Source organism: Salmo salar, chromosome 13 (assembly GCF_965601325.2).
Source record: "Salmo salar chromosome 13, fSalSal1, whole genome shotgun sequence".
Classification (NCBI taxonomy): domain Eukaryota; kingdom Metazoa; phylum Chordata; class Actinopteri; order Salmoniformes; family Salmonidae; genus Salmo; species Salmo salar.
The window spans coordinates 22432918-22447500 of NC_138303.1; the positions used below are offsets into that span (position 1 = coordinate 22432918).

At 41.7% G+C, this 14583-nt stretch overlaps 1 protein-coding gene across 5 annotated transcripts in view; it reads left to right on the forward strand.

The window, feature by feature from the left end:
* The first annotated feature begins 9794 nt into the window (after nucleotides 1-9794).
* LOC106566672 (poly(rC)-binding protein 4) overlaps nucleotides 9795-14583 on the forward strand; it is a 68214-nt gene continuing 63425 nt past the window's right edge. The window contains exon 1 of one of the 5 annotated variants that reach the window (XM_014134929.3): nucleotides 9795-10134. The gene's annotated coding sequence lies outside the window, so the exon portion shown is untranslated. The remainder of the gene's footprint in view (nucleotides 10135-14583) is intronic. The other 4 variants (XM_014134932.3, XM_014134927.3, XM_014134926.3 and 1 more) reach the window with 4 other exon arrangements.

A 14583-nucleotide genomic window follows, 5' to 3' on the forward strand; every position in this document is an offset into this window, starting at 1 on the left:
ATGTTCGTCCGCCGCTGTCGGCGTACCTGGAGAAGTGCCTGGGTGGCACTTCTCAAGACCAACTCCAGGTATCGTCGACAAGCGGACCGCCACCGGACTCCAGCTCCTTGCTATCGCATTGGGCAGAAGGTATGGCTATCCACATGGGACCTGCCCCTTCGGGTGGAGTCCCGCAAACTTTCCCCCCATTTCATTGGCCCTTTCCTCATCTCTAGAGTCCTTAGTTCCACAGCTGTGCGTCTTTTACTAACCCGTACCCTCCCTATTCACCCTACGTTCCATGTGTCTTGGATTAAGCCCGTGTCTCACAGCCCTTTGTCTTCTGTTTCCAGGCCCACCCCTTCACCCCGTGTCATCAGTGGCCATCCGGCGTTCACGGTGAGACGTCTCCTGAGTGTAAAACCGCGGGCAGGGGTTTCCAGTACCTGGTTGACTGGGAGGGTTATGACCCAGAGGAGAGGTGCTGGGTCCCCACTAGAGACATCCTGGACCCAGCCCTCATCACCGACTTCCACTGCCGGCACCCCGGTCAACCAGGTATGCGCCCAGGTAGGGCGCCAGGTGGTACCCCTCCAGGTGACACCCATCTTCCCCATTGTCCCCTGGGTATTTATATCTGTGTTTTCTGTCTGTGCCAGTTCGTCTTGTTTTGTCAAGTCAACCAGCGTGTTACTCTGTGCTCCTGCTTTTTCCTTTTCTGTTTTTTGCAGCTCCTCCCAGTTTTGACCCTTGCCTGCATTGACTCTGAACCCGCCTGCCTGACCATACTGCCTGCCCTGACCACTCTGTACCTCCTGGACTCTGACTTTATGGTCTTTTGCCTGTCCACGACCATTCTCTTGCCTGCCCCTTGGATTCTAATAAATATCAGAGACTCGGACCACCTGCCTCCCGTGTCTGCATCTGGGTCTCACCCTGTGCCCTTATACTCTTATAACTGTGGTAGAATATACAGTGTGCTTATAGAACTGGGAGGCAGCCTACAGTTTTCAGGAAGAGTAGAACCCTTCTTTTCCATCTCACTGTTTAAATCAAGGGGTCCTTGAGCATTATGTGGCGTTTGGTGTCACATTGTAAATAACCGACAATATGAATGTGATTCATGTGTTATGTCCCTGGACAGCAGATGCCACAGGCTTTCCATCTCCGCCTTCACCATTCTTTACCATCTATTACTTCTCACAGAACCACGGAAATCACTAAATATTGTGGTCCATGAACAGTTTCTAAACCAACTTTCAATTGTTTCTCTGTCATGAGCCATCTGATAGCCTGACAATCCATTATTCAGTTTATTCATGTTTCTTGTTGGTTAATGTGCTCAGTCCACCATTATAGAGTGGACAACAGGAAAGTCACTGGGGGAGAAAATAAACAAACTGAGTTGTTGTTTAAAGTTATCAGTTGCAGTTCAGGTTAGAGTTGTGTACATTTAATACAAAAATGTTGTAGATGTATTAGGCCTAATTTTATGGTTCAACTCATCAACTGTTTCAACTGGAAAATTGGATGCAATTGACAAATTAGGTTAGTGATTTGAAAGGGTATGGTAAAATTCTTTGATCGCGAGTCATGGGAATTTGACTCAGACTTAATTAAACAAGACAATACAAGTGTTCCGTTCCTTTCTCCCTATCGCTGTGATAGTTTAATTAAACTGTTTGTGTGATTGTACACTGTGCCCAGGCGCTTTCACACTACAGTAAATCCTGATGAAAAGATGTGACACGCAAGAAGCCTTTTTCATTTACTTAATACTAAACCATATATTAGTATTCTGTCAACAATGGGTTCTGTCCTGACATTGTCTTGATTACTTTCAAAAGCCAGCTGCAAAGCAGGACCTTACATTATCAACTAAAAACACATACATAATCCATATTTAACCTACAATTTGGCTGAGCTGCTGCTGCGTTTAAATAATGGCTACTATATAGCATATTTTAGCTATTAGCGTGAACAGAAGCAACACTTGACCCAGCAGCACTCTGATTATTGTGTCTGTGTGTGTGCATATGTGTGCTTTTGCATGCCTGTACGTGTGTGAGCTGGAATATGATGCATACAGTGCATTCGGAAAGTATTCAGACCCCTTCCCCTTTTCCACATTTTGTTACATTATAGCCAATGTGTTGCGAATGTGCCTACAGTGGGTCACACAAAAATGTTTGTTAGAAGATTAGAATACTGAGAGGGAATTGAATAATGGGAGACTGTTTGCACATAATGCCGCAATCAAGAGTGTTATGATAAATGTAATTTCTTAAATGATGATAAGTTATGTAAATGAGTACGGGAGGGAAAACAGCCTCCCTTTCATGTTCGTCTCATGGTTGAGCTGCGAACATCAAAGCAGCATGCCAACATTTTTCCACTGCATTCTTCCTAAAAAGATGAGAGATTCACCACAGGCTAACCTCTACAAAAATAACAAGTGAGAAAAACAGTAACCACGAGGGATCAGGCATGTGAAGACAGACAATACCACGTTGGTTCTGAGGTGTAAACGTTTGTCAGGGCCGTGTTGAGAAACTCCAGGAAATTCAATGCTGGGAATGTTAAATCATGTTTGTGCTTGTTTGTCTGTGAGAGTATTGGAAAGAAAAAGGAGAGACGCTCCATGGCTGAGTAATCACCGCCCTAGTGACATCTCTTGATGTTTCAGTGCCATTTAGTGTGAGAGGCATTTATTAGGCCTGAATGCCTCTAGACAAGAATATGGGCCACATACATTATGTAGGCCAAAGTAAGTTGGGGTTGTCACTATAACAGGGCTGATTTTTTCCTAATACTAAAGGGAACAACCCATCACAGACAAAATAATCTAAGGTGAAAACAATGAGTTTACATTTTTTGTAAGAAATCTATGAGAATGTGGATGAAATGTGGCACTTTCAAAACACTAAAGTACTTATGGAACGCTGAAGTCATACATGAAATCATATACTGCGGTAATTCTCATACTATGACTACATTCTGCACAACTTCACTATGAACACCACTATCTTCAATAAACAGGCCTTTTCCAGGAGTGAAATCAGTGAATGGAGAACCCTGGAAAACACGCCTGGATCCGCGATCCATCGTTGAACTTTATAATCAATCAAATGTAAAACCCAACCTATTACAACAAGGGTTCAAAATTAAAGACCATTCATACCAAGAACTAAGACAACCAAATCCCTTACACACACACGCACGCACGCACGCACGCACGCACGCACGCACACACACACACACACACACACACACACACACACACACACACACACACACACACACACACACACACACACACACACACACACACACACAGCTAACTAGGGGGCAAATTTGATGAAGTGCTCTGTCATGATCCCACGCAGAGCCCTGCAATGTCATCTTAGTCAAATGTCATGTTTAAGTGCAGGTGTGTATGTCTGTGTGCGTGCGGGTCTCTCTCAGCCTAACCAGCAGTCATGTTTCAGTACAGCTATAATTCCTCATCCTTATTGATGACTGTCTCATTCCCAGCTCCACACTTGAGTTGTTGTACAACCACCATCTGTTTGAGTGATATATATACACAGCAGCTATCCAGAAATCTAAGCACCATTGCTCCAGCGATGGTAGCAACAGCGCCCGCTGTTTTTACATAGAACAAGACCATCACTTTCTATCTTTCTGCAAGAGAGATTAGAAATCACACAGCACCTCCTACTGCTAGAAAGAAATACCATTCATTCGCTCTCTCTCCGAGAGAGGTGTTGAGCTTAGCAAGCTATTCAGAGCAGTGTGAGACGACTTGTGTTTTAATGCCAGGGTCCTTGACTTACTATGACCCATAAAATATGATCTGAATAGTCAAGACAAACAGCCTACATGGAGTTGTGTATCTTCTAGAAGCCTGTATTGATGTGAAAGTATAGAGCTCACAGTGGACCTCATTTATAAAACAAAATTCAAGAGTTGCAATAAGCTACTTTTGACGTTGCCGAAGTCCATTCTGCATTATATTTCAACGTATTTTACTTTGGATTCTTGTTCAAAAGAAAAAAATCGATTGAGATCTATCAGTAGTCTGCAACGGAATACAGTACATGAAATAGAGTATATAAGCGGTACCATGCTGTTTCCTACAGTTCTGAGTAAATGTCGATGTATGCAGAGAGACGGACATCTTCCAATTCCTTGGATGCCAGTGAATACAGAGGGGTAAAACAAGTCAATGGGTAAAATTCCAATGGACACCACTGACAGTCCAATTTAAAACAATGTGTTGTGGACTTTTGATAAGTTGTTACAAAAGTATTACACTGTCTTACACTGTAAAATCAGCGACAGAGTGGCTAGCTGTTTTCATAAAACTTATTTTGTGTATTCAAAATTCCACAAACTGTTGACATTGACTAATTTTAATATATACTCAACAACCATTTTTCAGTCACAAAGTGAGCACTGAAGTTCCACATCTGAAGCAGAGTGTGTCGGTGTGTAATCAGTTAAATAAATTAAGCTGTCATCTTCCAATTACCCAGGTATTCCACTGACTGAGGGAGACCGACAGGGACAGACAGAGGCTGCTATGTCATGCATCACAGTCAAGATATTACTAAGCCATTACAGAGTAGACTGAGAATGTATGACTGCCCTATGTGCATTTTGGCGAAATGGAAACAATAGAGATTTTAGTTTAGCTGCTGACCTGTCACCAGGAAGGCCAAGAAGATCATCAAGGAACCACTACCACTAGAAGGCAGTGAAAGTACAGGTACATCAAAGCTGGGACCGAGAGATGGAAAAAAAGCTTATATCTCAAGGCCGTCAGACTGTTAAATAGTCACCACTATAGCTGGCCTCCGCCCAGTTCCCTGCCCTGAACTTAGTCACTGTTACTAGACAACTACCACCCGGTACTCTACCCTGATTCCTAGAGACTGCTGCCCTTTGTACATAGTCATTGTACACTGGTTACTTGAATAATGTTTACATACTGTTTTACCCACTTCATATACTGAACAATAATATCTACGCAACATGTAAAGTGTTGGTCCCATGTTTCATGAGCTGAAATAAAAGATCCCAGAAATTTACCATCCGCACAAAAAGCGAATTTACCACAAATTTTGCGCACAAATTTGTTTAGATCCCTGTTAGTGAGCATTTCTCCTTTGCCAAGATAATCCATCCATCTGACAGGTGTGGCATACCAAGAGGTTGATTAAACAGCATGATCATCAAACAGGTGCATCTTGTGCTGGGGACAATAAAAGGCCACTCTAAAATGTGCAGTTTGGTCACACAACACAATGCCACAGATGTCTCAAGTTTTGAGGGAGTGTGCAATGGGCATGCTGACTGTAGGAATGTCCACCAGAGCTTTTGACAGAGATGCAATGTTCATTTCTCTATCATAAGCCGCCACTGATGTCGTTTTAGAGAATTTGGCAGTACGTCCAACTGGCCTTACAACCTCAGACCACGTGTAACCACGTCAGCCCAGGACCTCCACATCAGGCTTTTTCACTTGCAGAATCGTCTGAGACCAGCCACCCGGAGAGCTGACGAATCTGTGGGTTTGCACAACCAAAGAATTTCTTCACAAACTCTCAGAAACCTTCTCAGAGAAGCTCATCTGCGTGCTTGTCGTCCTAACCAAGGTCTTGACCTGACTGCAGTTCGGCGTCGTAACCGACTTCAGTGGGCAAATGCTCACCTACAGATGAATCCTGGTTTCAACTGTACAGGGCAGATGGCAGCTGAATGGCGACATGTAGGTGAGCGGTTTGCTGATGTCAACATTGTGAACAGAGTGCTCCTTGGTGGCGATAGGCAGGCAAAAGCTATGGACAACGAACACAATAGCATTTTATCGATGGCAATTTGAGTGCACAGAGTTACCATGACGAGATATACTGTATTCTAGTAATGGGTCATCATATATAACTACTGCTGTACACACCTTTCCTAGTCATATACTATGCATACTGTCTACACACCATTATATACATCCACACACACACACACACACACACACACACACACACATACACACACACACAGATTCCAAAATAAATTATCAGAACGAGTAATGTCATAGTTTGGTGTGTATATACAGTACCAGTCAAAAGTTTGGACACACCTACTCATTAAAAGGTTTTCTTTAATTTTACTATTTTCTACATTGTAGAATAATAGTGAAGATATTACAATTATGAAATAACAATATGGAACAATGTAGTAACCAAAAAAGTGTTAAACAAATCAAAATATATTTGAGATTTGAGATTATTCAAAGTAGCCACCCTTTGCCTTGATGACAGCTTTGCACACTCTTGGCATTCTCTCAACCAGCTTCATGAGATAGTCATCTGGAATGCATTTCAATTAACAGGTGTACCTTGTTAAAAGTTAATTTGTGGAATTTCTTTCTTTCTTAATGGGCTTGAGCCAATCAGTTGTGTTGTGACAAGGTAGGGGGGTATACAGGAGATATCCCTATTTATTAAAAGACCAAGTCCATATTATGGCAAGAACAGCTCAAATAAGCAAAGAGAAACGACAGTTCATCAATAGTTTTAAGACATGAAGGTCAATCAATCTGGATAATTTCAAGATCTTTGAAAGTTTCTTCAAGGGCAGTCGCAAAAACCCTCAAGCACTATGATGAAACTGGCTCTCATGAGGACCGCCACAGGAAAGGAAGACGCGCCATCGATAAGAGACAATACTGTGCAGCTGTGTTCTTTGACCTGGCCAAGGCTTTCGACTCTGTCAATCACCACATTCTTATCGGCAGACTAAACAGCATCGGTTTCTCAAATGACTGCCTCGCCTAGTTCTCCAACTACTTCTCAGACAGAGTTCAGTATGTCAAATCGGCAGGGTAGCCTAGTGGTTAGAGCGTTGGGCTAGTAACCGAAAGGTTGCGAGTTCAAATCCCTGAGCTGACAAGGTACAAATCTGTTGTTCTGCCCCTGAACAAGGCAGTTAATCCACTGTTCCTAGGCCATCATTGAAAATAAGATTTTTGCCTTCCCTGTGGCTCAGTTGGTAGAGCATGGTGTGTGCAACGCCAGGGTTGTGGGTTCGATTCCCACGGGGGGCCAGTACAACAAAAAAAATGTATGAACTGTATTCACTACTGTAAGTCGCTCTGGATAAGAGCGTCTGCTAAATGACTAAAATGTAAATGTAAATGTAAATCGGAGGGCCTGTTGTCCGGACCTCTGGCAGTCTCTATAGGGGTGCCACAGGGTTCAATCCTCGGGCCGACTCTCTTCTCTGTATACATCAATGATGTCGCTCTTGCTGCTTGTGATTCTCTGATCCACCTCTACGCAGACGACACCATTCTGTATACTTTTGGGCCTTCTATGGACACTTTGTTAACTAACCTCCAGATGAGCTTCAATGCCATACAACTCTCCTTCCGTGGCCTGCAACTGCTCTTAAATGCAAACTAAATGCATGCTCTTCAACCGATCGCTGCCCACACCTGCCCGCCCGTCCAGCATCACTACTCTGGACGGTTCTGACTTAGAATATGTGGACAACTACAAATACCTAGGTGTCTGGTTAGACTGTAAACTCTCCTTCCAGACTCACATTAAGAATCTCATATCCAAAATTAAATCTAGAATCGGCATTGTATTTCGCAACAAAGCATCCTTCACTCATGCTGCCAAACATACCCTCGTAAAACTGACTATCCTACCAATCCTTGACTTCGGCGATGTCATTTTCAAAATAGCCTCCAACACTCTACTCAGCAAATTGGATGCAGTCCATCACAGTGCCATCCGTTTTGTTACCAAAGCGCCATATTCTACCCACCACTGCGACCTGTATGCTCTCGATGGCTGGCCCTCACTTCATATTCGTCGCCAAACCCACTGGCTCCAGGTCATCTATAAGTCTTTGCTAGGTAAAGCCCCGCCTTATCTCAGCTCACTGGTCACCATAGCAGCACCCACCCGTAGCACGCGCTCCAGCAGGTATATTTCACTGGTCACCCCCAAGGCCAATTCCTCATTTGGCCGCCTTTCCTTCCAGTTCTCTGCTGCCATGACTGGAACGAACTGCAAAAATCACTGACGCTGGAGACTCATATCTCCCTCACTAGCTTTAAGCACCAGCTATCAGAGCAGCTCACAGATCACTGCACCTGTACATATCCCATCTGTAAATAGCCCATCCAACTACCTCATCCCCATACTGTTATTTATTTCGCTCCTTTGCACCCCAGTTTCTCTACATGCACACTCATCTTCTGCACATCTATCACCCCAGTGTTTATTTGCTATATTGTCATTACTTTGCCACTATGGCCTATTTATTGCCTTACCTCCCTTATCCTACCTCATTTGCACACACTGTATATAGACTTTTTCTATTGTATTATTGACTGTACGCTTGTTTATTCCATGTGTAACTCTGTGCTGTTGTTTGTGTCGCACTGCTTCGCTTTATCTTGGCCAGGTCGCAGTTGTAAATGAGAACTTGCTCTCAACTGGCCTACCTGGTTAAATAAAGGTGAAAAAATAAAAATAAAAATAAAAGAGTTACCTCTGCTGAAGAGGATAAGTTCATTAGAGTTACCAGCCTCAGAAATTGCAGCCCAAATAAATGCTTCACAGAGTTCAAGTAGAGACACATCTCAAAATCAACTGTACAGAGGAGACTGCGTGAATCAGGCCTTCATGGTTGAATTGCTGCAAAGAAACCACTACTCAGCATAAGTGGGAACTCCTTCAAGAAGAGTTGGAAAAGCATTCCAGATGAAGATGGTTGAGAGAATGCCAAAAGTGTGCAATGCTGGCATCAAGGCAAAGGAAGGCTACTTTGAAGAATCTCAGATATAAAATATATTTAGATTATTTTAACACTTTTTTTGGTTACTACATGATTCCATTTGTGTTATTTCATAGTTTTGATTTATTCACTATTATTCTACAATGTAGAAAATAGTTTTAAAAATGAAAACCTTTGAATTATATTTATGTATTTTGGACTCTGATGTTGCTTGTTCTGATATTTCTTAATTTCTTAATTTTATTTTGGGGATTTGTGTTTATTGCTTCGTATTGCTAACGTTACTTGCTAGGTATGTTTCACTGTTGGAGCAAGAAACATACGCATTTAGCTGGACCTGCGATAGATAACATCTGCAAAATATGTGTACACGACCAATACACTTTTATTTGATATGAAATCACATTCCACAGAGTTAAACATCATTAAACAACATCATTCAAGTCCATATCATATAGTAACTCTCTAAATTGATCCATAGAAAATTAAGAATGTGCAATGAAATGTTATTGTATTAGCAGAATAAAAAGTTACAGTGTAATTTGCGTAGACATTTTTCAAAACAATAGCTGAGACATTCACTAGATGGCAGTATATGAGGGCAAATAGTATGATAGCACAGTCATAATTCTGGACCGCACACAACAGACCTCCACAACCCTTTTACTAGTTTTAACTTCGCCAAAGCTTTTTTACATCAACAGAATGCAAGCCATCAAGTAAGCCTTGTGAACTGATGGGTACAGGTCCCAATTTCCACGGCCTGAACATACAGTATGAATCATTATTTCCCAGGAGCTATATGAAGCTATTCAAAGGTTACAGTTATTGTCATTTATGAACAAGCACATTTTAAAAGTCATCCTATTCAACATGCGAGACAATTAGGGTCCCATCAATCGAAAAGCCTGATTGGTCATGCGACGCACAGCGGGAAGCGTGAGATGTCGCCGAATTTTTGCAGGGGTCCCATGGGATAGCCATCACACAGGCTCGGGGGACAGATCACCAGCGAAGTCAGGAGTGGTTAGATAGTTGGACAGAGTCTTTTACCCAGAGTGCACTGTAGGGTACACACTGAAACCTTCACCTTGGTAATCATAGCGGTCCGGAAGTGTAGTCTGTCATTCGTTTTGAGCCGCATGCATCACGCACCATCGAGCCGTCCCCCTCTCCACGCACAGGCGCCTTGTACTCAGTCCCGTTTTATTCTTTCAGCGTGATACAGGGAGGAGAATCCGTATCAGAACACTGTGGAATCTAATGTGGATGCAAAACTCGGTTTTTAAAGATTCATGGGGATACTTTAGAGGAAATCTTGACGACCCTGCATGTAATCAGGTAAGATACGATTTTTGTATTATTGATTCAAGCGGTCACTTGTTATTTTTCTGGTGAATGTGCAGTGATTTGTTCAACTTCAAACACCTCTCATGTAATGTCTTGCTGTGTCTTCCTATTCTCAAATGCTGAACTATTTCAATTAGTGATAGAAAACTCCCTTGAGGTGTATATTGGACCATTCATGTAGCGTATGCCTATGTGTACCACATAATATTTTAAATACATGACAGAACACCTTTCTTTTTCTGACTATCATGGTATTTTTAATTTTATTTTTATAGTCTAGCATAAATGTGGTCGAGGCATTTTTAGACATTAAAATTACATTTTTTAAAATGTGTTGCATACACACAGTATTCAAAGAAACCTGAAATGGTTGTTGCTATGTAAAGACACTGCTTTTGGGCTGAACTCCACGACATATGCTGCAATCCCGACAGATGCGTTCAATGAACAACAGTAGGCTAGTTTATTGGGAATGAGGAGACAATTGGCCCCTTGTTAATAGACGTCTTTATGATAATGAAAGATGACCCAGCTGCCTAGGCCAGTTCTAGCTACACAAAGATTGGTCTCTGGCTGGACTGAAAGAATAATGAGTTGACCCAAATGTATAGTGAAGTGCGCCAAGAAAAACTGTACTTCAGATTCCACCATCAGAATTTGATTTTGGCACATATGTATTTATATACTGAACAAAAAGATAAACGCAACATGTAAAGTGATCATCCTATGTTTCATGAGGTTAAATTAAAGATCCCATAAATTTTCCATATGCACAAAAATATTATTTCTCTCAAATTTAGTGGACAAATTTGTTTACATCCCTGTTAGTGAGCATTTCTCCTTTGCCAAGATAATCCATCCACCTGACAGGTGTGGCATATCAAGAAGCTGATTAAACAGCATGATCATTACACAGGTGCATCTTGTTCTGCGGACAATAAAAGGCCACTCTAAAATGTGCAGTTTTGTCACACAATAAAATGCCACAAGTTTTGAGGAAGCTTGCAATTGGCATGCTGACTGCAGGAATGTCCACCAGAGCTGGTGCCAGAGAATTGAATGTTAATTTCTCTACCATAAGCCGCCTCCAACGTTGTTTTAGAGAATTTGTCAGTATGTCCAACCGGCCTCACAACAGTAGACCTCGTATAAACACACCAGCCCAGGACCTCCACATCTGGCTTCTTCACCTGCGGGATCGTCTGAGACCAGCCACCTGGACAGCTGATGGAACTGAGGAGTATTTCTGTCTGTAATAAAAAAATACGTTCTGATTGGCTGGGCCTGGCTCCCCAGTGGGTGGGCCTTGTTTCCATGTGGGTGGGCCTATGACTTCCCAGGCCACTCATAGCTGTGCCCGTTCCCAGTCATGTAAAATCCATAGATTAGGGCCTAATTAATTTATTTCAATTGACTGATTTCCTTACATGAACTGTATCTCAGTAAAATCATTGATATTGTTGCATGTTACGTTTATACAGTACCAGTCAAAAGTTTGGACACACCTACTCATTCTATGGGTTTTCTTTAGTTTTACTATTTTCTACATTGTAGAATAAATGTGAATAATAGTGGTGTGAAGACATCAAATAATAGTGAATAATAGTGAAGACATCAAAACTGTGAAATATCATGGAATCATGTAGTAACCAAAAAAATCAAAATGCATTTTATATTTGAGATTCTTCAAAGTCGCCACCCTTTGCCTTGATGACAGCTTTGCACACTCTTGGCATTCTCCTAAGCAGAGAGAGAATGGCAAGAGTTTTTTGTATAGCCTAACTAGGTACAACTAGGGGTAACAAACAGGGTTATTGTGTACAGAACAAGCTACCAAAAACACTTATCATTTGACTTATGCAATTGTTTTAAACCAAGTATTTATTTTAATCAGCAATTCTGATGTTGTGGATTCTCTGAAATACACAGGACAGTATCGTTACATTGTGTGTGTGTGTGTGTCAACCATCATTTGTTTCATTGCGCTGTAGGCTCACTGTTTCTCAACCTTCTTCAACCTTTTTCTATTTAGGAGAATTGTAATCCAACAGAAGCTTTACAGTGAACAGTCACAGTCAGGCGTGTACAAAATCCCTAGTTAGATTGGAAAATGTTTTAGTGATATTTGAGCATTCACTTATATTTATAATTTGGCCTTTGTCAAAATGCTGCAATGCTTCGACAAATATAAAAAATCAGCTTGACGTTGGCATTAGAGGTTTGGATCTCACACTGAAGCCGCGCACAAACAGGATATTTAATACTGTTCAAAGTCCTCTAAAATGTTGATGATTTATTTTTCTATGACATTCTATGTGTGTTTACCAGATGTATCAAGGACTTCCACACCTAGTAAATTAGGCCAATCATAGCACAAAAGGCACCATTGGATTTCAGTGGGTCAATCACCATGGACTTTCCAGGACAGTAAGGTCAATGAAATAACATCCACATGTGGATCGTCTGATTAGAGAAAGCTTGGTACAAACCAACACTCCCTGGTGCAATTGGAGATGAACAGAGCTTCCTGTATTCTGTTTTTGTGTCTGTTTTCAGCTTGGTAAATCCTACACTGCTGGAAACCTGTATGACGAGAGACATAAATCATGCATATCAATGATCCTATATTAGTCATCTGGATTACCTTCCTCTATCTATCTTATCTCATCTTTCTGCAAGCTGAGTTTTTAACATGATCTAATTCTACCAGGAGATCTCTTGAGGGTTAGATCCTCATTTTTTAGAGTGACCTGGTATTAATGCATGCTTATATAGTGTTCCCACACAGAAATCACAGTATTAGCTCCTGATTTAAGTCATTCTCTATCAGGGATGCTTGTTCATTGAGGGAATATGAGGATAGGATAGAATACCCCCATAGAGATGCGTGAGCCAGACTCTCCCTGGCAGATCGTGAGGATCAATAAAGGACAGAACTGTGTGTGTGTGTCTGTGTACGTGCATGCGTGCGTGTGTTTGTTTGTGAGTGGGAGGGAGAGAGAAAGACAGAGAGAAGGATCATGTTTTCCGTGCCTGTATGTCTGTCTGTCTGTTTCTGAAAGAGAGAGAGACAGAGGCTCACTACTCACTCAGAGAGGGAGAGAGACCATCAGGCATGGCTGACGCTCTCAGTCTGAATGTAATTCCTTAATGCACTCCAAAAATCTAAGATCTAATAAGGAGTGGAAGGGCCTCTTCAATAATGAATCCCAAGCAGCATCTCTGCAGCAGCAGCAGAGGAAGGGCTGAGGACTGAGAGGACTCATAAATAACAGACTCTAGGCCTGACACATGCTTCTCCAAAGGCTGGGAATTGCTAATACTCTTCCTCATTTACAACCAGGCCCTGCCTGCACCGTCAGGGAGAAAAAGTACTGTCCTAGTAAATGGGGGTGAAGTCAACAAGGTCTCTGTAATGCTATACAGTACAGTAGACAGTAGCTCTGCTTAATTATCATAAGCTGCAGACCATGGCCATCTGTATGGTGACTGGTTAAAGACATGCTCCGGTGCTTTGGTGACTAAGAAAGTACTTTTTAAACCTCCTGCTTTGGGCCGAATGTGTCAATGTGTAGTTCATACATGGATAATCTTTGAGAATAATTACTGTTTTACCTCAATAAGACACTAAATCCCTAGTTTTAAAGAGACTGTTTTCTTCCAGAGAATCTCTTTAATAGTGTTTCAGAAAAGGAGGAGAAGGGATGTGTATGTCTTGAGAGGATTTGTTTTTAAGGATGCAGGCTTATTAGGTGAAAGGGATACAAGCTAAACTGAGTCATACAGATTTTATTCAAAGATTCATTTTAAGCAATAAGGCACGACGGGGTGTGGTATATGCCAATATACCACGGCTAAGGGCTGTTCTTACGCACGACGCAACGCGGACTGCCTGGACATAGCCCTTAGCCGTGGTATATTGGCCATATACCACAAACCCCTGAGGTGCCTTATTGCTATTATAAACTGGTTACCAACGTAATCAGAGCAGTAAAAATACATGTTTTGTCATACCCGTGGTATACGGTCTGATTTACCACAGCTGTCAGCCAATCAGCATTCAGGGCTCGAACCACCCAGTTTATAATCAATTGTATTTTATTGTTCTATCCCTCATTATGTCCAGACTGATGCCTTGTATTAAAATATAAAGGTTCAACCCTGTTGATGTGACAGCAGAACATTAATAGTTAGCCGGTTATGTTCAGTCTTGTATTATTTGTTGTCACAGGGGTTTTCATATTACACATATTTTTTTCTCTGTGTATTTGAGGCAAAAACCCTTGTAGCAATTAACCTGTATTTACAGTAAGTCCATTAACCTGTGTTTGTTAGTGTGGAACACAATATTAGGAAGGTGTTCTTAATGTTTTGTGCACTAGGTGTAGACTCCAATTCCTCCCACACACACAGCATCGTCAATGGAAATAGATTTTGTGT